This window comes from Lathyrus oleraceus, chromosome 4 (assembly GCF_024323335.1).
Source record: "Lathyrus oleraceus cultivar Zhongwan6 chromosome 4, CAAS_Psat_ZW6_1.0, whole genome shotgun sequence".
Lineage (NCBI taxonomy): Eukaryota > Viridiplantae > Streptophyta > Magnoliopsida > Fabales > Fabaceae > Lathyrus > Lathyrus oleraceus.
In genome coordinates this window covers 345,647,957-345,669,799 of record NC_066582.1, presented here as the reverse complement: position 1 = coordinate 345,669,799, position 21,843 = coordinate 345,647,957, and the positions used below count along the sequence as shown (strand labels likewise).

General features: G+C 35.4%; 1 non-coding gene across 1 annotated transcript; it reads left to right on the top strand.

Annotated features, from left to right (window-relative positions):
* The first annotated feature begins 3,261 nt into the window (after positions 1–3,261).
* Positions 3,262–3,368, top strand: LOC127077741 (small nucleolar RNA R71). The gene has a single exon (XR_007787517.1). It is a non-coding gene; the product is annotated as a small nucleolar RNA R71 (small nucleolar RNA).
* Positions 3,369–21,843: the final 18,475 nt, after the last annotated feature.

Genomic DNA, 21,843 nt, shown 5'->3' with positions numbered 1-21,843 from the left:
CTTGACAAGTGATCGGCCACGACGTTTTCCGTGCCCCTTTTATCCTTGATTTCTAGGTCAAACTCTTGTAATAGTAAGATCCACCTTAGGAGTCTTTGTTTGGCGTCTTTTTTGTTTAACATGTATCTAATTGCAGCAGATCGATATAGATAATTATCTTTGCTCCTACTAGGTAGGAATAAAATTTATCCAGAGCGAACACTATGGCTAAAAGTTCCTTTTCTGTGGTGGCATAGTTCATCTGTGCAGGGTCTAGGGTTCTACTTACATAGTATATTGCATAAAGTTTCTTGTCCCTTCTTTGTCCTAAGACTGCGCCTACATCATAGTCACTAGCGTCACACATGATTTCAAAAGGTAATCTCCAATCAGGCAGTTGCATGATAGGTGCGGTAATAAGAGTTGTTTTCAGTTGTTCAAACGCCGTTAGGCATTAGTCGTCAAAGATGAATTCGGCGTCTTTCATCAATAAGCCAGTCAGTGGTTTGGTGACTTTTGAGAAATCTTTAATGAGTCGCCGGTAGAAACCGGCGTGTCCTAAGAAGCTTCGTATTTCTCTTACGGTTTTTGGAGGCTGGAGGTTTTCTATGACTTCTATTTTGGCCTTGTCGACTTCAATCCCCTTGTTGGATACTATGTGTCCGAGCATAATTCCTTGTCGGACCATGAAATGGCATTTTTCCCAGTTTAGCATGAGGTTCACTTTTACGCATCTTTTTAATACCATTTCAAGATTCGATAAGCAGCCTTCAAAGCTCTGTCTACATACAGAGAAATCGTCCATGAAGACTTCCATGATGTCATCTATGAAATCAGCGAAAATTGACATCATGCATCTTTGGAATGTTGCGGGAGTGTTACACAGTCCGAATGGCATTCGTCGGTAGGCGAATGTACCATAGGGGCATGTGAAGTTCGTTTTCTCTTGGTCGTCGGGATGAATAGAAATTTGGAAGAATCCCGAATAACCGTCTAGGTAGCAGAAGTGAGAATGCTTAGCCAATCTTTCAAGCATTTGATCGATAAATGGTAAAGGAAAATGATCCTTCCGAGTGGCTTTGTTTGATTTTCAATAGTCAATACACATTCTACTTCCAGTAACCACTCTTTGTGCTATAAATTCTCCTTTTTCATTGTTAACAACTGTGACGCCTCCCTTCTTTGGTACGACATGTACTGGGCTGACCCATTAACTATCGGATATTGGGTAGATAATACCTGCTTCTAATAGCTTTTGCACTTCTTTCTTTACTACATCACTCAGGATGGGATTTATCCTTCTTTGGTGTTCTCTAGAGGTCTTACTGTCTTCCTCTAGCATTATGTGATGCATGCATATGGAAGGGCTTATTCCTTTTAGATATGAGATATTATAGCCTAAAGTAGTTGGGTATTTTCTCAAAACGTGTAGAAGCTTTTTGGTCTCTATCTGTCCTAAGTCTGCATTTACTATTACAGGTCGCTCAAGTTCAGTGTCTAGGAATTTGTACCTTAGATTTTTGGGTAACGTCTTAAGTTCTAGGGCTGGTTTCTTTGGGCAAGGCATATGATTGGCCGTTAGTGCTAGGCATTCGCTTAGGTTGTCATCTTAGTATTCCTTACTTAAATTTTCATCTTCAAAAGTAGGAGGCCTTGGAATTTTCAGTATTTCGGAGTATGATGTTTTTTCATTCTCCATTTCTCTTATGCATTCGTCGATGACATGTAGTAGACAACAGGTGTCGTCTATAGCTAGTGCCTTTAGGAATTGGGTCAAAATGAACTCGACTTTTTCCTCACCAACTTCAAAGGTTAGCTTGCCTTTCTTAACATCTATGACAGCTCCGGTTGTGGCTATGAAATGGTCTTCCTAATATGATAGGGATGTTGGAATCCTCTTTTATATCCATGATTATAAAATCTGTAGGAATATAGAATTGTCATATGCGCACCGGAACGTTTCCTAACATACCTACGGGAAATTTAACAGAACGGTCTCCAAGTTCTACGGACATCCTTGTAGGTCTTAGTTCTCCCATTTTTACCTGGGTCGTTCAGCTTAGAAGGCATATTGTTTTGTATTATGGCGCTACACTCAGCAGTAAGTGTAACGGTTTCGTTATCCTCTATCTTTTTCTTGTTAGATAAGATTTCTTTGAGAAACTTAGCATATGATGGCATTTGACTTATGGCTTCTGTAAAGGGTATTGTGATATTCAATTGTTTTAGAAGCTCTAAGAATTTTTTAAATTGCCCTACACTTTTAGATTTAACAAGTCTTTGAGGATAAGGGACAAGGGGTTTATATGGTGGTGGAGGCACATAAGGTTCTTCTTTCTCTACGGCCTCTTCGTTTTTATCTTCCTCTTGTTCGTCTTCCTTCTCAATTACCTTACCTGGGTCTTGATGCATGGATGGGTTTTGAGTTCTAGGGTCGGTCCGTCCGTCTAGTTGTGTCCCACTTCGTAGTATAATAGCATTTGCATGACCATTCAGGTTTGGTTGCGGCTGTCCAGGAAATGTGCCTGCAGGAGCAGCGGTAGGTGCTTGTTGTTGAGCCACTTGTGAGATTTGTGTTTCCAACATTTTGTTATGGGTGGCTAATGTGTCTACCTTGTTTGTTAACTGCTTGATTTGCTCACTAATGTGTATATTTTGATTTAAGAAATATTTATTTGTTTGGGCTTGGGTAGCTATAAAGTTTTCCATCATTATTTCTAAGTTTGATTTCCTATGAGCATTTTGAGTGTTTGTGGCAGCTTTTTGATATCCTGGTGGTACAACAGGTGCTTGGTTAGGTGCATACAATGCATTATTATTTTTGTACGAGAAGTTAGGATGGTCCTTCCAACCTGGGTTATAGGTATTTGAGTAAGGCTTTCCTTGAGCATATTTCACCTGGTCTGTGGAGGTTCCTGTCAAGAGTTGACATTCTGGGGCAGTATGCCCTTGAACTCTGTATATCTCACAGTTTGGTGCTACGACAGTCATGGTGGCTGCTAGTGTTATGGTCAAGTTGTCTATCTTTTGAGTCAGGGCATCTACCTTAGCGTTGACATGGTAAAGACTGCTTATTCGTACATGCCGCCCTTCGGTTGAGGTTTCTCTACAAAGGTTCTTTCGCTTCCCCATTGGTAATGATTCTGGGCCATACTTTCGATGAGTTGATAGGCCTTGTTGTATGGTTTATCCATCAGTGCGCCACTTGCGGCAGTGCCTATTGTCAATCTTGTATTGTACAATAGACCATTATAAAAGGTGTGAATGATCAGCCATTCTTCTAGACCGTGATGTGGGCATAGCCTCATCATGTCTTTGTATCTCTCCCAAGCTTCAAAAAGTGATTCATTATCCTTTTGTTTAAACCTGTTTATTTGGGCTCTTAGCATAGTCGTCTTACTATGTGGAAAATATCGGGCTAAGAAGACTTTCTTCAACTTGTTCCACGTAGTGACAGAGTTGGATGGTAGAGACTCGAGTCAAGCTCTAGCTCTATCTCTTACTGAAAATGGGAAAAGACAGAGTCTTATAGCTTCTGAGCTGACACCATTCGCTTTCGCTGTGTCTGCGTATTGCAAAAATACTGACAAGTGCAGGTTCAGTTCCTCCGTGGGACTACCTGAAAATTGGTTTTGTTGTACGGCTGACAACAATGAGGGTTTTAGCTCGAAATTATTGGCTTCGATTGCAGGGGCAGCGATGCTGTTATGAGGTTCATCCTGTGAAGGGATTGCATAATACTTAAGAGGATGGTTTTGCACTCCTTCGGCCATCTCTGGTTGAATAACTGATTCAGAAGTAGGAATGTTAAGGTCAGGAAGATTTAGCTTGATACGATGTTCCTGTATCAAGTCTTTTATCCGGCGTTCTAATCTAAGATAACGCTCGGGTTCTTCGAATTATAGCTTTAATTTCTCTCCTTGAGAGCGAGTACTTGGCATACACTCGACAAATGTAGAAAGGGAAAAAGAATTATTTGCCTTAGTCTATACTGGGTAACGCTAGAGTTACGATATCGACTAAATTAGTCCCCGACAACGGTGCCTAAAACTTGATCGCGTGACTTAGTAAGTCTATGTGAATCGTGACTGCAAGTGCACAGTCCTATCGCGTAGTTTTAAAGATTATAGAACCCACAAGGACTAATAATCGAACGTATCATGGTCTAATGTTGCTATGTAAATTTAAGGCTGATGATTGTTCTAAGATTGGAGGGCTGTAAAGAAATAACTATAACGTAAATAGAATAAAGATATGGGATATAGGGGATATCGGTATGTAATACCTCAAACTGGGGGATTCGATAGATAGTTGGTGCAATCTTATTGGTTAAAATATTCTTCAATAGAAAGGACTTAGTCTCACACTCTCGTTTTTATTGACTCTGACCATACTCCTAAACCAGAATGCTTGGCTCTCGCGGTCTCATTTTGAATTTTAAAGTAACTTTTGAATATAAATAAAGTCTAATTAATCCTAAAGCGCTCTCGTTGTCTTTAGGATTAATGCCTAGCTTCAGATATCTGGTTAAAATCTAAAACTCTCGTTCTTGTTGACCGTAAGCTTAGTTTGTATTGTACTCTCGTACGAAAAACAGTTTGATTAAAATAAGAAACTAAAATCGGAAAAATAAGTTTCATAAAAACTAACACCAATTATTTATTGAATCTCGTCGTTTCGACGGTATTTACATATTGATACCTAAGGGTTTAGCCGGACATGGATCCGGTAACAGACATGGTATTTGGGAAATTAAACATGCAATAAGGCATAAATAAATAAATAAAATAGTAATCAAAATAAAACCTGGATTGCAATTTAAGAACTGGAACTGAATCTTGAATCTTCGATTAAAATAATTCCGACAGGCTTTGGCAATGAATAACCCTTACAATTGAATCCCAAATGCACAAAAATAATAAACCGTAATAGTCCCGGATGTGGAGAAACTATCACTTTTACAGAGTAAGGAAACTGCCTAGAAAACTAAAAGAAAAATAGTGCTGAATAAAATTAATCGTGAACTTGAAAATTGGAAGCAGAGAGAGTTGTGCGAGTCTGAGAGGTCCATTTTTATATCTTTTCCGCAATCCCTAAAATGTAGCAAGGTCGTGGCAATTGTGGCTAAAAAGGTGGAGAAATGGTGGAAGACTAGTGTGGCGGTTGCCACAACCCTAACTTCTTAATGAGTGGCGAGCGCCGCCTTTGTAGCACCTACTTTTCAAGGGCTGGTGGCGGGCGCCACCTACCTCTTGGGCCATTATGGCGGGCACCACACTCCTTGGATAATGGGCGCCACAAGCCCATTTGCTTTGGTGGCCCATTATCTCTTTGAAAGCTTCATTTTCTTCTCTTTTTCTTCCCTTTTTCTTTCCTTTTTGCTATTTTCCATTTTGCTTGCGGTAAACCTTTTAATCGATAAATACCTGCAATAAACATAAAATACTGCGTAATAATAAGTGTTAATCGAGTAAAAAGCAATGCATATGGAGTCAAAAATACGATACGTTTTCGTATTATCAACTTGTTAACTTGTGATTTCGTCTGATACATTGTTGTTTCACTTTGTTTATACTAACCCACTAACACTTTACTAACTTGTTAATATCATGCCTTGTCCATAACTTAATCTAACTTCACTAACCTTTGGTTATTACTAACCTTTTGTTATCATTATCATTGTTCTTATTCATTGTTATTTACATTTATGTCGTTTACATTTAAGTACTCATTATCATCATAATCATTGTACAAACTTCATCATGCATGTTTATTATCTTGTCTTTACTTTATTATTATCATACACTTAAAAACAACAAAAACATGATAAAATTGTAAGACCAAAAACAATCCATTTCACTTAATCCACTTGGACTTAGAAGATCTCATCCTAGGACCTTTGCTTGGAGACATTTTTTATTACTCTTTTGTGATACTTTGTTTTAAACATTGGGTTTCATCTGTACTTACATTCCTGTTATAAGAATAGCATCATGGCACCACCCTAAGGGGACATGTTTGTAAGACTAATATCCTTTATTTAGCATAGGTCATTTTTTCACGCATAAGGCTTTCCCTTGGGCTACCTTACAATGAGCTCTTTATTTTCTTGTTGGTTAATTCACATTCATGTTGCATCAATCCAAATTTCTCAATCAAATAAACAAACCATTGATTCAACGTCAAGTGACTTTTTCTTAATCAAATTCAAAACACTTAGTAACTTCGATTAGTATTGTGTGCCACTAGCCTTAAGTGGTGGAGAATGAGTGAGAATGGAGCATTCCTACCCTCACTCTAATTATTTTGGACGCAAGACGTTTGGCTTATTGTCTAGAATATTCACCTACGCCCATAGACTTTAGTGCAATCTAATCACAAATAAATCTTTTCATAAACCCTTGTTCAAGGTAAAATCAACACAACCCATCAAACTTAATTTTTATGCTTTAGGGCACCACCCTGAAAACCCTTTTCTCAAAGGTAAAATCAATCAAACACACAAACATTTTCTACTATAAACTACGAATCTCTGATTCCTCATCCCCGATGAGTGATACGTAGGACAAGGGCCACAATCCTTGGTGAGCACCATAATAAAAAACCAAAAACCCTCCCTTTCACACACATTCTTTTGAAAAAAAACAATAATGAGATAAATCCCTACGTACGTAAACAACCCAAATGGTTCCCATGGAGTACATTGGACGTAAGGGGTGCTAATACCTTCCCCTTGCGTAATTGACTCCTGAACTCGAGTCTCGGTTGCGAGACCGATTCCTTATCCCTTTTCTAGCGCTTCCAGTGCGATTATATTTTTTGAGGGTTTTATCGACTATTTCCCCTCGCCTCTCCGATAGAGGCACACAAATAAAATTCCGCGGTGACTCTTCAATTTTGTTTAGTCCGTCCAGTTTTCTCATTACCGTGAAACCCCGATAGCGACAGTCATGAGAAAATCACTTCGAGACTCAGAATAGGGCTAGCTACCACAAAAAGCTCAATGGGTTCAATCCTCCAAAGGACGGTCAATCATAAGTCTAGCATTCCAAGAATTGGATAATCAAGGGCAGACCATTTCAAAGGTCAAAATATTGGGGCAAGCCACTTCAAAGTCATGTATACCTGCTTCCAATTTCCTTTCAAGGTGAACCTTTCTTCAAAGACCCAACAAACTGGGGAAAGTGAGCTACAAAGGGGCAAGTCATCTCCATACTTTTAAGCTACTCAAGCAAGATCAGCAATACGTCAGCAACTGTGGAGTTCAAGATGAGTCCTATGGAATCATGCTAGTACCCCATCAAATAACCTTTTTCCATTTGTCAAATGAGCTTTACTACAAAGGGATTTTCCATCCATTACCCACACAGAGGTACCTTTAGAAGCCTTTGAGTCATTAAATAAATCATTCTCATGCATTAACCATATCACTTTGTTCTAGTGTTAAGCCATGCATATCATCTCAATCATCGATCATATACCCATAGCATGAAAGATCAAACATCAAAAAGCCAGTTCCCGTCTGGTAAAGTATTTGAAAGTCAATTCTCGTATGACAATCCTTTTCTTAAAACCAGTTCCCGTATGGTATCCTTTTCTTAAAACTAGTTCCTGTATGGTGGCCAATTGTAAAACCAGTTCCCGTCTGGTAGCCTATTTCCAAAACCAGTTCCTGTTTGGTAGCCTATTTTCAAAACTAGTTTCCGTCTAGTAGCCCATTTTAAAGTTAGTTCTCGTCTGACAATAAACTAGAAAAAACCAGTTCTCGTATGGTAGGCTATTTGAAAGCCAGTTCTCCTCTGACAAACAAAAAAATAAAACACCAATTCTCATCTAGTAATATAACTTTCAAATCCAATTCTCGTCTGGCAGTTCATCCTCAATGTCCAGTTTTGTTTGGTGCCCTTAAACCATAATTCGATTTTTGCAGGCACAAGTTCAGCCCGTCTGAAAAAATCCGTTTGAAGTCGGTAAATATTTTACTGATGCCTGCGGGTCAAAGTCCAGCCTCGTCTGGAAAACTCAATTTGAAGTCTGTATATATTTTACTGATGCTTGCGGATCAAAGTTCAGCCTCGTCTAGAAAACTCCATTTGAAGCCGGTAAATATTTTATTGATACCTGCGGGTAAAGTCCATTTTTGTTTTGCATTTCATTTTAAAATCCAGCGGCACCTGGCCTTCTATATTTTAAAAAGTCTAGCATTGTCTGACATTCTGTCTTTTTTAAAGTCCAGCATCGTCTGACATTCTCCCCAATGTATTTTCTCCAGCAAATGGTTATCCCCAGTGAGTCTTCTCCCTCATTGTCTTTGTTATTTCCTGTGGATCACTACTACCATATTTCCAGTATTCCCAAGGGTTCACTTTTCATTCTTCATCTGTCATAAAAATTCTGCTAGGGTCCATCTCATATCACATCATATCCCTAGCAAAGCAAAACAAAAATAATCCTCCGAGCATTCCTAACATATCATATCATGTCATCTGCATTCAGGGACAAAATTAGGTCTTTTGGTATTTAACTATCTCCTACCACGATCATATGAAGAGCGTCCTTCTTCATATTCTCTAGTTGAAGATACTTAAATAGGGGCAAATGTCATGCCTCAATTTTGACCCTGAATCATTTAATTGATACATTCATTATAACTTTCGCATCATACGCATAATATAACATGCATTTCATCTCTCATAGTACTTAAAACGTCGATCAGAATAAATTTTTGGATCTACAAACAGACCGATTGAATAAATTTTCAAATATACGTGAAATTACTGGCGAAAAATTTCAAAATCAAGCTTGCAGACATCAATAATCTACAGTTCGCGTAGTTTAACTTGGCGTGCTCGTTTTATTTTTTCGACTCTTTTTTCGGTCACATCTTGATCAGCCTGAGCCTTTTAACCAGACATTTTTATTTCAAAATATGATCAAAACCTTTATGTTTGCGATAAGTTTATTTCGTACTTATTACTTTGGTGCATTCAGTTTAATTTTTTGAGCACTTTTATGCTCGATTTTATTTCATTTTGAATACTTTTATTTTTATTTTTTATTTAAAATAATCAGCACAATTAAATAGAATTAATTAATTAATTAATTTTTTTTATTTGTTTTAATAAAATATGTTTGATTTTTGTTTGTTAAATTTCAAAACTAAAATTTGTTGTTTTAAAATTAAGTCTAAGGGCACGATGGGTATTTTATTTATCATGAGAAGCCCCACTCATATGATATAAATAAAAGGGTGAGTTTGGGATGCAAATGAACTGATGAAATTATAAAAACAACGATACCACAATCATTTTAATCTTGCTCTCAAATCTTGAAGAAAAAAAAAGGAACTTATTTTTTTCGATCCACTAAAAATATCATCTTCTTCACCTAGAGAAATGATTTTCTTCTTCATGGCCATGCACATATAAGTATATAACCCCATTTCACTTTCAAAATTCTCACACCACCCACATACATAATATTACTATCTCATTTCTCTCACACAAAAAATTAAACCACACCATTTTCACTTCTTTTCCATACAATAACATGAATAACATGAAGACTCCTTTTCTTTTTTCATCACTATTTAGTCATTCACATACAACCTATCTCCTAGATTCATTACAACTTCACACACATTTTATTTCATCTCTCTCTCACCATACTATTATCAGTTTTATCTAGGGATGGCATTTGGATCCATTAAGAGAAAATCCATCCAATCCATCCATCAAAAAATTCATCTAATCCATCCACTACATAAAAATTAAGTTAATGGATTGATCCAATCCATCCATTTATAAGCATGAATTGATCCAATTCATCCAACACATTTTAATGATCCAATGGATTTTTTTATCTAATTTAAAAAAAATAATTTTTTTCAAATATTAATTTATTTATTTTTTCGAAAAAAAATCAGTTTTTTTTTAAATAAAAATAAATTTATTTTTTTTGAAAAAAAATATTTTTTTTTTGAAAATATAAAAAATCGATTTTTTTTCAAAAATTTAAAAATATATTTTTTTTTAAAAATACCAATTTTTGATTTTATTTTCGAAAAATTTATTTTTTTACGAATATAAAAAAAATATTATTTTTCGAAAATAAAAAAAAATGATTTTTAAATTATTTTTTTCGAAAATACAAAAATATATTTTTTTGAAAAAAAATAATTTTTCTTAAAAATAAAACTGATAATGTTTTATTAAAAAAAAATTTCAAAAAAATAAATGATTTTTTCAAAAAAAAAAAATTTTAAGAAAAAAATATGATAATGGATGGATTTGATGGATTTTATTCTTTAATAGATGGATTGGATTGGATATTTTTTAAAAAAAATTAGTGGATTGTTAATGGACTAATAGATTGTTTTAATCCATCTATTAACGATCCAATCCATATCCATCCAATCCATCCATTTTGCCACCCCTAATTTTATCACCATTCGTCTTCATACAACAACCATAAAACCAACTCACCGTGCACCACTTCCTCCAACACCATGTAAAATCAACAACAACACCATAATACATCTAACTCTTTCACTAACAATCTTCACACACATACATTTTACATCAACCACACAATTAATCTCTTCACCCATTTTAAAATAAAAGAATAAGGAATAATCAAACAAGAAAAGAAGAAGTGGCTTTTTTTTCATGTTCATTTTTCATGCATACTAACAACTTCTCCCTCTATTTTCTTGAACTAACCACCCTTACACCATAAAAACTCATACACATATCACAACTTCAACAAGTTTTTATTCACACTAAACACACCACTTCATAACACAATAACATTTCACCATACCAAAAAATTAGAGAAAATAAAAGAGTAGAAGAAAGTCTGATTTTGAAACAGTCAGAGCTCCTTCATATCGTCAGAATCACGCCGACAATCCGTTGGGAACCGCCTTTGTCACAACCTCCTCGAAACACAATCATCAAGCACCGCCGCAAATCATAATCCCTCTGTCACTGTCATGAAGGAGGATTTTTATTTTTTGAAAAATGTGAGTGAGAGATAAGATCGATGAGAGTTGAAGTTGATGTTCGGTTTCGTTTTTCTTTCTTTCATTTTTATTTAACTACTTTTATTTTGTTTTAATTTTTCTTTTAATTGTTTTATTTTACTCACCACGTGTCACTAAACCTGTAATCAGTTTTGAATTTTGAAGAAAAAGACATAGGGGAATTAAGGGAGCGTTGCCTCATTTATAATAGCATATTGGTTTTATTTTATTTTATTTATTTATTTTATTTATTTTTATTTTTATTAACATTATTATTTGTATAAAAGTTAATTAAGGTTAGCTATTTGGACCTTTTGCTTGCTAACTTATATCAAATATTAGTACGTACCTTCTTGTAATTAATGTTTCATTTTTATTTTGGTTTTGTTAAGTTTAATTATCTTATTAATAATTAATTGTTTTTATTATTTGATTATAGTCCTATTTATTCATTTATTTATCTAAAGATTTGTGTGGTTATTTGTCTAATCGATTGCATTGTGATTTCAGAATTAAAATTTGATTTAGCTTTCGAAAATTGCTTAAGCATATAGATTTTTTCTTAACTTCTTATAAAGTGATTCCTATAAAAATCCACTTTAAACTAGTTTAGAGCTAATTAAACCGTAGTCTAAAATATTACACTATGGTTATTCAGTCGTGGAATAAGTCGCCGTTGCCTTTTCCAATAGACTACGGTTTTTGCACTTTCGCTCACAAGTACAAAAAATCGTCGTCTTTAGTATGTGAATAGGCCGCAGTTTTTAACTAGTTTTAGACTGCGGTTTAGATTAAGCTACAGTTCTAAAACCGCATTTTATTCATTAGATCATACTTTTCTCAATTAGTTTTGTTCCACGATTTTGTTTAAACCACAAGTTTAAAGTGTTGCCTATTTTTCACAACATAACATATCAATTTACATAGTTCATTTTATTAAGCTAGTCAATATTTCTGTATATTATTACAATTAAAAACATATTAAAAATAACTATGTTAAGCTAATGATCAAATTCATTTTTATTATTTACATCAAAAAATTCCACTACATAAGAATCGACAAAGATGGTTATTTGCTTACATAAATAACTTAACATTTGTATTTATCATTCAATGTTTTTAAGAATTATACATACTATTTTCATTTTAGTGTTCTAGTACAATAAAATATATAAAATGGCAGGTGCTTTCATTTACATGTGTCATTGATGCTTTAGCTCCCAGTCTGATTTGGATACAAAATATCAGATTTAAATTCAAGTGTCCCAATAATAAAAATAGCTGAAATTGCCTTAAATTCAAGTGTCCCAATAACAAAAATAGCCGAAATTGTTTCTGTAATAAAAAAATTTAAGCACAAAATTAGTAGTAATGAAAGGAACATTATCATTAGTCAACAACAATACTATAACACTTGAAAAAATCTCCCGGTCACACCTAACAAATGGACAACACCCCATGATTACTAACAATAAACATCTGTGAGACTATATATATATAGTGATTCATTAATATGAGTCAAGATTCAATACAAGATTCATGTATAAAATAGATAAATAAATACATACTAGATGTAGCGGTAAATTCATGACCATCAAGTTATGGATAAACTTGATGTCAATAAAACCACAGTCGCCACCGCGCTTTTATTGTTTCCAAAGGAAAAGGGAAAGTATGAACAAAACCCAAAGATAAGAAGTTTTCAAACCAAAACTAATAAAATGCCAGAGATTAAAGGTAAGGGGGTTGGTTACACAGAGGAAATGTGTTAGCACCCAAAGTGTCATAGGTACTCCTAGGGAGGCCGTTTTTTTTGTATAAAAGATGTTTGAGAAAAATAGAGTGTGGGGATGAGAAAAGAATTCATTGATTATATTTTTGTGTTTGACAAGACCTTCGGACTTGTGCCTACATACCAACATAAAAATGAGCGATCAAAATCTCGTAGTTCGTGGTAAAAATTTTAAAGTTTGTGAATTGCTTTTAACAAAAGTTTAGTAAGAAAGGCACAAAGGGCCAAGAGTTTTGAATGGGGTTGTTAGTTATTTTTGTCTTTTTGAAATGTTAAGTCAATATGGTTAAGTTTATTTACAAATTTTATTTAAGAAAAAGGTTTGAAAATTCATGGGCATAAGGCCAAAGTTTCTAATTATTAAAACAAAGTATAAGTTTAAAATCACAAGCAAAGAAGTTTTTGAAAAGAGGGAGAGATTTTGAAATTTAAGAAGTGTGGCGGAGACGAAGAAGCTATCCTAAGCATAAATTTAAAAGTTAAGAGTTGAAAAGATCTGACCAATGGGATGCAATCCAACAAACAAGAATGTCATATAGAAAACCCATTTTCCCTTGTACTTTAATCAAGCAATAATCAGTGAGCAATTAGAAATATCTAGACATCATGAGGAGCAAGGCATCAAATAAAGATAGCCACATCCAAGCAAGCAATCTAAAAGCTAGCAGTCTCTTCGTCTTCTCATGTATCAGATGAAACATTCCTTGATCAACTCAAAGCAAAGCATCAGACATAAGGTCAAAATAACAATTAACACAAAGACAGAGTAGCAGATGAATTCAAACAAGATCCAAGGCTTGCATCCGATGAAGGCTCAATTCATAATAGCTTGGTCTCAAAATATTGACATTGGTCAAGTCCTTTTTGCACAGGGAATGTTGCCTAATTCTAAGTCCAAAAGCTCAAATCAAAATCAACAGTCCATCAGATGTTTTTTTAGGGTTTTTGTTGTTATTAGATGTTTTAAGGTCCTAAGAACACAAACAGAAATCCAAGTACACAAACAATATATACAATCACAATATATGGCATAAATGAGCAAAGTGAAAATGACATAAACATAAACAAGTTAAATGAAATGTAAATGGTAATGAATGATAAATGACTGAAATTTAAATTGCATAAAGTAAATGACTTGAAAGTAAAGCAATATTAACAAGAGTTAGTCAAACGTTAGTCAAGAGTTAGTCAAGTGTTAGTGGTATTTTTTATTTATTAAGTCATTCTTTGGAGAACACTCAACCATTCATTCACAAATATGAATCCTTAAACCAAGCCATGTTCCACGAGAAGGGCTCCAACTTGGATAATTCAACAAGTATGCCACTAGCTCTCATGAAAGGAAAAAAGGTCAAGTCTCCATACAATATCATGAAGAATGGGATACTTACAATCTCACTTACTAGAAAGTTATGCCATTTAGGGTCAAATTTAGCTCTATGTTAAGCAATCGTAATTGGACTTATGTAGAAGTCACAACTATCTGAGGCAGGGCAATAAAAATTTAGGTTTTAATGCATGTTAGAGATTTGGTATGAAGAACCAAACTCCTAAAACATACCACACACTAAAAGAAAAGATTAAGAGTGAGGGACCTATCTCAATCATACTTGTATTGGTTCATCTGACACAAGGTCATTGATGAACCAATTAGCCCTAAGACATTAGAGATTTCATTGGTCAAATGAGGGAATGGGAAAGACTCGGGATGAAGATAAAGGGGGGGGGAGATAGAAACACAAATTGGTCATGAGAGGAATTTCATCAAATCAAAATCATCCATTCATTTTGGGAGATGAAATGTACATTTCATCAATCCCCTAATTCAATGGTTTTGATCCAACCAAAGTCAAATCAACCTTAACCAAGCCCCAAACAAAAAGTCAAACATCACAAGACCATAAAAATGGCTCAACATAACTTTTACACATTTAATCAATTAAAAATGAATTAAAATACATTTTAATTTGGTCTAAACCTAAAATCTCTTCAAAACACCAAATAAATGACCAAAAGATTTATCTTAGGTCAAACAATGTCAAAGGACCTTAGACAAAAAAATTCATGATTTTTAAAAAATCAGAAGTAATTTTAAACAATTAAAAATATGCATAAAAAAATTTAATTCTTGAAAATCATCAAAATTAATCCAAAAAATAATTTTAACTTCAGAATATAAAAGAGAAAAATATTTAAAGATTTTGGTGAAAGTCCCATATTTTTTGGATTAAAAATGAAATTAATATGAATTAAACAAAATAAAAGGATTAAACATAAAATCAGAAATTAAAATAAAATAAGAAAAAATAAGGGCCATCAGATCTCCGTCGTTAATTGAGGTGGCAGATCTGATGGCCACACACGCGCGTTCCATGGTGGTCATCAGTCAACGTGTTGTACGCGTGGTAATTCAAACCAAATGTCCATATTAGAACATCCAAACATGATCAGATGGTCAGGAGGTGTGTCAACGCACCACCGGAGCTAGGGCTCCGATCATCTTCTCCAGTAACCTCCACCGGATTGGTCCAACTTTATCTCAATGGAAAATGAAAAACAAGGACACTATTTCAAAGAGAAAATACTCAGGATCATGAATTTGGCCTCAATTTTCTCCAATTCCAAGTATATAAAAAGATACAAGGATTTGAATTTTGAGGATCATGAACTGAGCTACTTTGATATGACCTCAAAGCAACTCAATCGTGTTGCCTACATTGGTAGGACTTCAGCCAACTAAAAATCACAAAGAATTGTGAAGAACTGAGAGAGAATCAAAGAGATGAAAATTTTGAAAAATCACCTTCGAGGGATCTTAAAACTTGCTTGATCTTGCTTCCAATTGGCCTTGGCTTGACTTCAGAAGCTTGCAGAAGTTGAGTTGGATCAAGGAAAGGCTAGGATTCTTGGAGTTTCAATCTCAAAGTAGAAGGAGATTTGAAACTCGATTTTCAAATGAAAACCTTCAAGATTGTCGTCTAATGGTGAGGGTTAGGATTGTAGGTTCAAAGCTTGGGCAAGGTGTTCCTAATTCTGAGCATGAAGGGTCTCATTTATAGGCAATGCAATTGCTTTCCACACACTTCAAAAATTGGCCAAAAATAGCAATCCTCCTTGCATGGATGCATGGGCGTGTGATAGGCTCATAAAATGATGTAATCAGGTCCAAAATTCCTCATGTGCAATGTTGAAAGTGTGTCATGTGATCATGCAATGGTAATTGGAATGTGATCATCAAATTCATCCAAATGAAGCCTTGTGAAGAACCCATGCGCAAGTCCTCTAATTCTTGTCCAAATGAGATGATCTTAGACTTTTTGGAAAGGTGAAATCAAGGGGAACAACTTTCATGTTGAAAACTTTTCCATTTGAATCTTTAATCATGATGAATTTTGAGGTGTAAATTTGGAAAATCAAACATATTTGAAAATTTTCTAACTACCAAGCCAAATGTTCACTTCTTCCACCTTGAATAACTTTTACTATGAGCTTCAAATGGAAAACATTCCTTCACAAAAGTTGTATATACTTCAAACCTATTAAATTTGGTCACAAATTTGACCTCATTTGGATTTGGCATGAAGGAGTTATGCATTTTAGAAGTTGAGGAAAATCACTTGTTCAATGGTACTGGCCCAAAATGACCTATAATGTTTCCTCTTGGCACATGCATTTGCAAGTTGAATTTGACATTTCTAAAAGAATAAAAGTTCGAGAAGATATCTTTAAATTCATCATGAAACTTGAATTGCTTTCATCTCATAAAAATTGAGTCAGTTATGGTCCTTGGAAGTTGACCTGCTAACTAGGGTTCAGACAAAATGACCTATAATCTTTCATCATAAAAAAATGACTTCCGAAGCAAAACTAGATCTTGACTTCAACATGAAAGTTGTTTGGAGTGTCATAAGGAGTAACTTATATCTTGGAATAATTTTCATATGAGAAAAAGTGTAGGAGATAGGGTCTAGGAAACCCCGGTTTTGGCCAGTTGACTTTCTCTGGTCAACCACCATGAACCAACTCGCAAACTTTGAAATCTCTTGATATTTTCGACTCATGGAGGATCATATATGTATAATATGGTGTAATATGAAGTATACCTTGAAACGTTTGATCAAATGATGAAGAAACTTGTTGAGGAAGTCACACAAGATACCTAGATGAATTAAGACTTCCAAGACAAACAAGCTTCAAAGTCTTGATGAATTCTTGATCAAAATTATGTGTGAAGACCATGGGGATCCATATATGATGTCTGGAGTCAATGTGAACCATCTCTTGATTAGTCTCCTTTCATTGAGGGTTTTAAACCCTAGATGTAAGCTTGATGAAGCATAGGTGAACACACACACTACCTACAATAGAAAAAAAGCTATACATAGACATATTTTTGGTATTTTGGTTAGTAAATAATGAAAAACAAAGTATGATACAATCAACTTTGCTTGGTGACCTCTCCCAATGCAAACCCAATGAATGAGGGGTAAGTAGGATGCCAAGGTGTGATCCCAAAGTCAATGCATATGATGAGATAGCATGAGGGATCTTAGGGTCAAAATTGGGGTCTTACAGCTGCCCATATTTAAGGAGATTCCAACTGAGGATGTGAAGGTTAAAATCTTCGTATCAACTTAGTATAATGGACTTAAATAACAACATATAGAAACAAATTTTGATCCCTAAGAGACATCATGATGCATATGATATTAATGCTAAAATAATATTTGTGGGGAATATATTGCCACAAAGGAAAAGAATCCTGAGAGACTGAAAATCCACAGGAGTGTAATGCATTCCGTAAGGAAAAACTCACTGGGGAGACAGAGACTCTAGGGATAAAAGATATGCATAGGCCAGGCTACGACTTGAAAACTGCTAGAGACATGAGAGGAATTTCCATGAAAATAAATCAATGGAAGGACTCGGTTAGGGATAAGGGAAAATCTGCAGGGGAAACATGTAGATCAGAACAAAGCTGAAATATCTGAATCAAATTCAACTGGGGAAGAATGATCTTCAACACATGAGTACCAGAAATATATTATCTATTACCGGTTACTGGGTAGGAGGGTAATATACTCTGACAGAGGGACATCCGTTACCGATTAGGATAAACATACCAAGGATGACTTGTTGAGGAGAAATAGGTGTATTCATTACCTGTTACTGGGTAAGAATAGCCTGCTGGGGGAAAAGATCAAATAGGATTTACAAACCGGTTACTAGGTAGAAGACCAAAAGGAGAGAATATCTGTCACCGGTTAAAGTGAACATATCAAGGATAACTCAAAGGAAGAATATTTGTCATCGGTTAGGATGAACATATCAAGGATAGACTGTCAGGGAAAAATATGAATTACATCTATTAGTTACTGGATAGAATACCAAAGAGAGAATATCCATCACCGGTTAGGATGATCATATCAAGGATAGACTCGAATGGGAAAGTAGGATTTACAATTACCGGTTACTGGGCAAAAGGCCGCAAAGAGGAGAAAATCCGTCATGGGTTAAGATGAACATATCAAGGATTAACTCTCTAAGGAATAAAAGTAGGTATTACAACTACCTTTTTACTGGGTAGAAAACCACAAAAGGAAGAATATTCATCACCGGTTAGGATGAATATATCAAGGATATACTTCCTGGGGGAAACGTGAAAACGAACCCGCTGGGGAAAACAAAGGAAGTAAATTACATTTACCAGGTATTGGGCAGAAGTAAAGTACTCAAAAAATGAGAAGAATATTACCAGTTACTGGGCAATAGACTCTCAAGGGACCAAAATATCTATCTAGGTAAGAGCTAGAAAGAAACAATCAAACAAGGACTCGATCCAATGAGGATATACCTCAAGGGGAGTGGTTCCATCTTGATGATTAACTAGGGCAGAAACTGAAATAATAATCATCCACGAGGAAATAACTCAGTGCGGAATGAGAAAGGTTAAACTCTTTCTTCTTAAAGGGATGACACTCTACAATTGAAAGAGGACAGACACACCAAATTTGTATAGGGAAATAATATCACCGAAGCAGGGGATCATAATAAAGGAATTAAATGCAATAAAATGCATAATGAAATATCTGATGATGTGTTTTATGCATGAATATGCATGTATATGATTAATGATTATGCTGACAAAATAACACAAAGGATACAAACACCACAAATTTGAATCATTGTTGCAACACTCGACTAATCTCAATAAGATGGAAACACCAACTGGAGAAAATTTTAGGGATGAACATAAGTCATCTAGCTCTGAATAACTCAACCCTGGCTGGGGAAAGAGAAAAGATCTGCTGAGGATCCAAATTGTCAATTCTGCGGGGAATTTTAAGTCAACATCATATCAAATGGGAGACAACCCTGCAGGAGACCAAATCAAAATACTGCTCAGAATCCAAAACTGCCGAGAACAAGGGGTCTTCGATATCTGAAGATGAACTCCGTCGGGGAATACGAGAGATAAAACTCTGCATTGGTATCTAAGCAAAAATGATGAGGATGTTATGACCAAGATCATCACATTTCTCAATAATCAACAAATTCTCCTTGGAAATTGTGAAATAAACCAATTCCAAGGAAAAGATAATCGGATCTGATGAACTGCCGAAGTTAATTCAACACAAAAATATGCTAATGGAAACCAAATAAAGGTTCCGGATCTCCGAAGTCACAAATTGGAGGATATCAAGAGGAGTATTGAAGTTGTGGGATAGGGACCGATCATCAACTCAAGTCTACTAGGGATAATAAATTACTCGGGGAGAAACTTATCAACCAAGTTAGGGGATGAATGAGGAACTGTTAGGGAAAATTTACCAAGCCAAACTTCTTGGGGAAGACCAACAAGGCTTCGCACTTCAAGACCTACCTGTTCTCAGACTGCTGTTGATATTCCTTGCTGAAATTAAAATGATTGTTTATATTATTTTTTTAAGAAAAAATAATTTTTATTCATTAATTTATTTCAAAATTATCATCATAAAAATTCAATTTTATTTAGCAGAAGTAAATAAGAGTAGAAACAATTGGATAAAAGCTCAACTTTATTTAATAGAATGGTAGTCTGTAAATGACAGGACTCCATAGATCTTTACAAAGTTGAAAATGGTAATTCATATGGAAAAGGGCTATATTGAATACAATGATCACTACTCTCCCTACCAACTTCAATATCCATTTTGCTCTTGGCTTTGGTTGAGAATAATGAATTAGAACCAAACGACCTACTCAAAACTGTCTCCATGACTAAGACCAACCGAATGAAGTTACTTGCCATAATCCTTAATTTTTGCCTAGATTTCCCCAAGGTGGGGTACTCAATCTACCGGGATAAATTTCTGTTTTGTGTCTCCATGACTGAGACGCTCATTTTTGCCTAAGCCTCCCTTTCGGATTTTCAACTTAGCGAGTTGTTCTTTTCCTTTTTTATGCGAAGTATTTTTTGACTACATCGGCATTCACAAGACAAGTGAGCTCTTCACCATCCATAGTTGTAAGAATCAAAGCACCTCCTGAAAAGGCTCTCTTAATAGCATATGGGCCTTCATAATTAGGAGTCCATTTTCCCCTAGCATCAAGTTTGAAAGATAAGATCTTCTTGAGCACGAGGTCACCTTCTCGAAACACCCGAGGCTTGACCTTCTTATCAAATGCTTTCTTCATTCTCTATTTATATAACTGACCAGACAAATGGCAGTCAATCTCTTCTCTACAATCAAATTCAACTGATCATGTATGGTCTGACACCATTCAGCTTTTGTCAACTTGGCTTTCATTAGCACACGCATTGACGGGATCTCAACCTCCACGAGGAGCAAAACTTCCATACCATAAACTAGAGAGAAAGGGGTTTCTCCTGTTGAAGTGCGGACGGATGTATGGTACCAATGCAAATCAAATGGGAGCATCTCATGCCAATCTTTATATGTCACAACCATCTTCGGAATGATCCTCTTGATGTTTTTATTTGCATCTTCAACAGCCCCATTCATCTTAGGTCTGTAGGGAGAAGAATTATGATGTGCAATCTTGAAGTCTTTGCAAAGAGCTTCCACCATATTATTATTCAAGTTAGATCCATTACCAGTTATAATCTTACTTGGCACACCATAACGACATATAATTTGATTCTTGATAAACCTCACAACAACTCGCTTGGTTACATTTGCATACGACGCCGCTTCAACCCACTCTATGAAGTAATCAACAGCCACCAGAATGAAACGATGTTCGTTCAAAGCTTTGGGCTCAATCATACCGATCATATCAATTCCCCACATGGAGAAGGGACATAGAGAGGAATGACATTCAACAGTGTCGGGGGAACATGAATCTTATCTGCATAAATTTAACACTTGTGGCATTTCTTCACAAACTTGCAACAGTCAGATTCCATTGTCAGCCAATAGTAACCTGCTCTCAACATCTTCTTTGCCATAACATGTCTATTAGAATGAGTACCAAAGGAACCTTCATGGACTTAGGTCATCAATAAGTCTGCTTCGTGTCTATCCACGCATCTGAGTAGAACCATTTCAAAATTTCTCTTATAAAGCACATCACGATTCAGGTAGAAGTTGTCGGCTAATCTTCTCAAAGTCTTCTTATCTTTCAAGGATGCCCCAGACGGGTAAATCTGACTTTGGAGGAAACACTTGATATCAAAATACCACGACTTTTCATCTTTGACTTCTTCAACAGCAAATACATGAGTTGGCCTATCAAGACGCATCACAGTCAAAATAGGAACTTCATTCCAAAATTTAACCACAATCATGGAAGCCAACGTTGCAAGAGCATCTGCCATCCGGTTTTCATCTCGAGGGATATAATGAAATCAACCTTTATAAAGAAAGTCGAAATCTTCCTCGCATAATCTCTATATGGTATCAAACCGGGTTGATTCGTCCCCCTCTCACCTTTGATCTGATTCATAACCAAAGCCGAGTCTCCATAGACGTCAAGATATTTGATTCTGAGATCAATGGCCTCTTCAAGCCCCATAATGCAAGCTTCATACTCATCCATATTATTT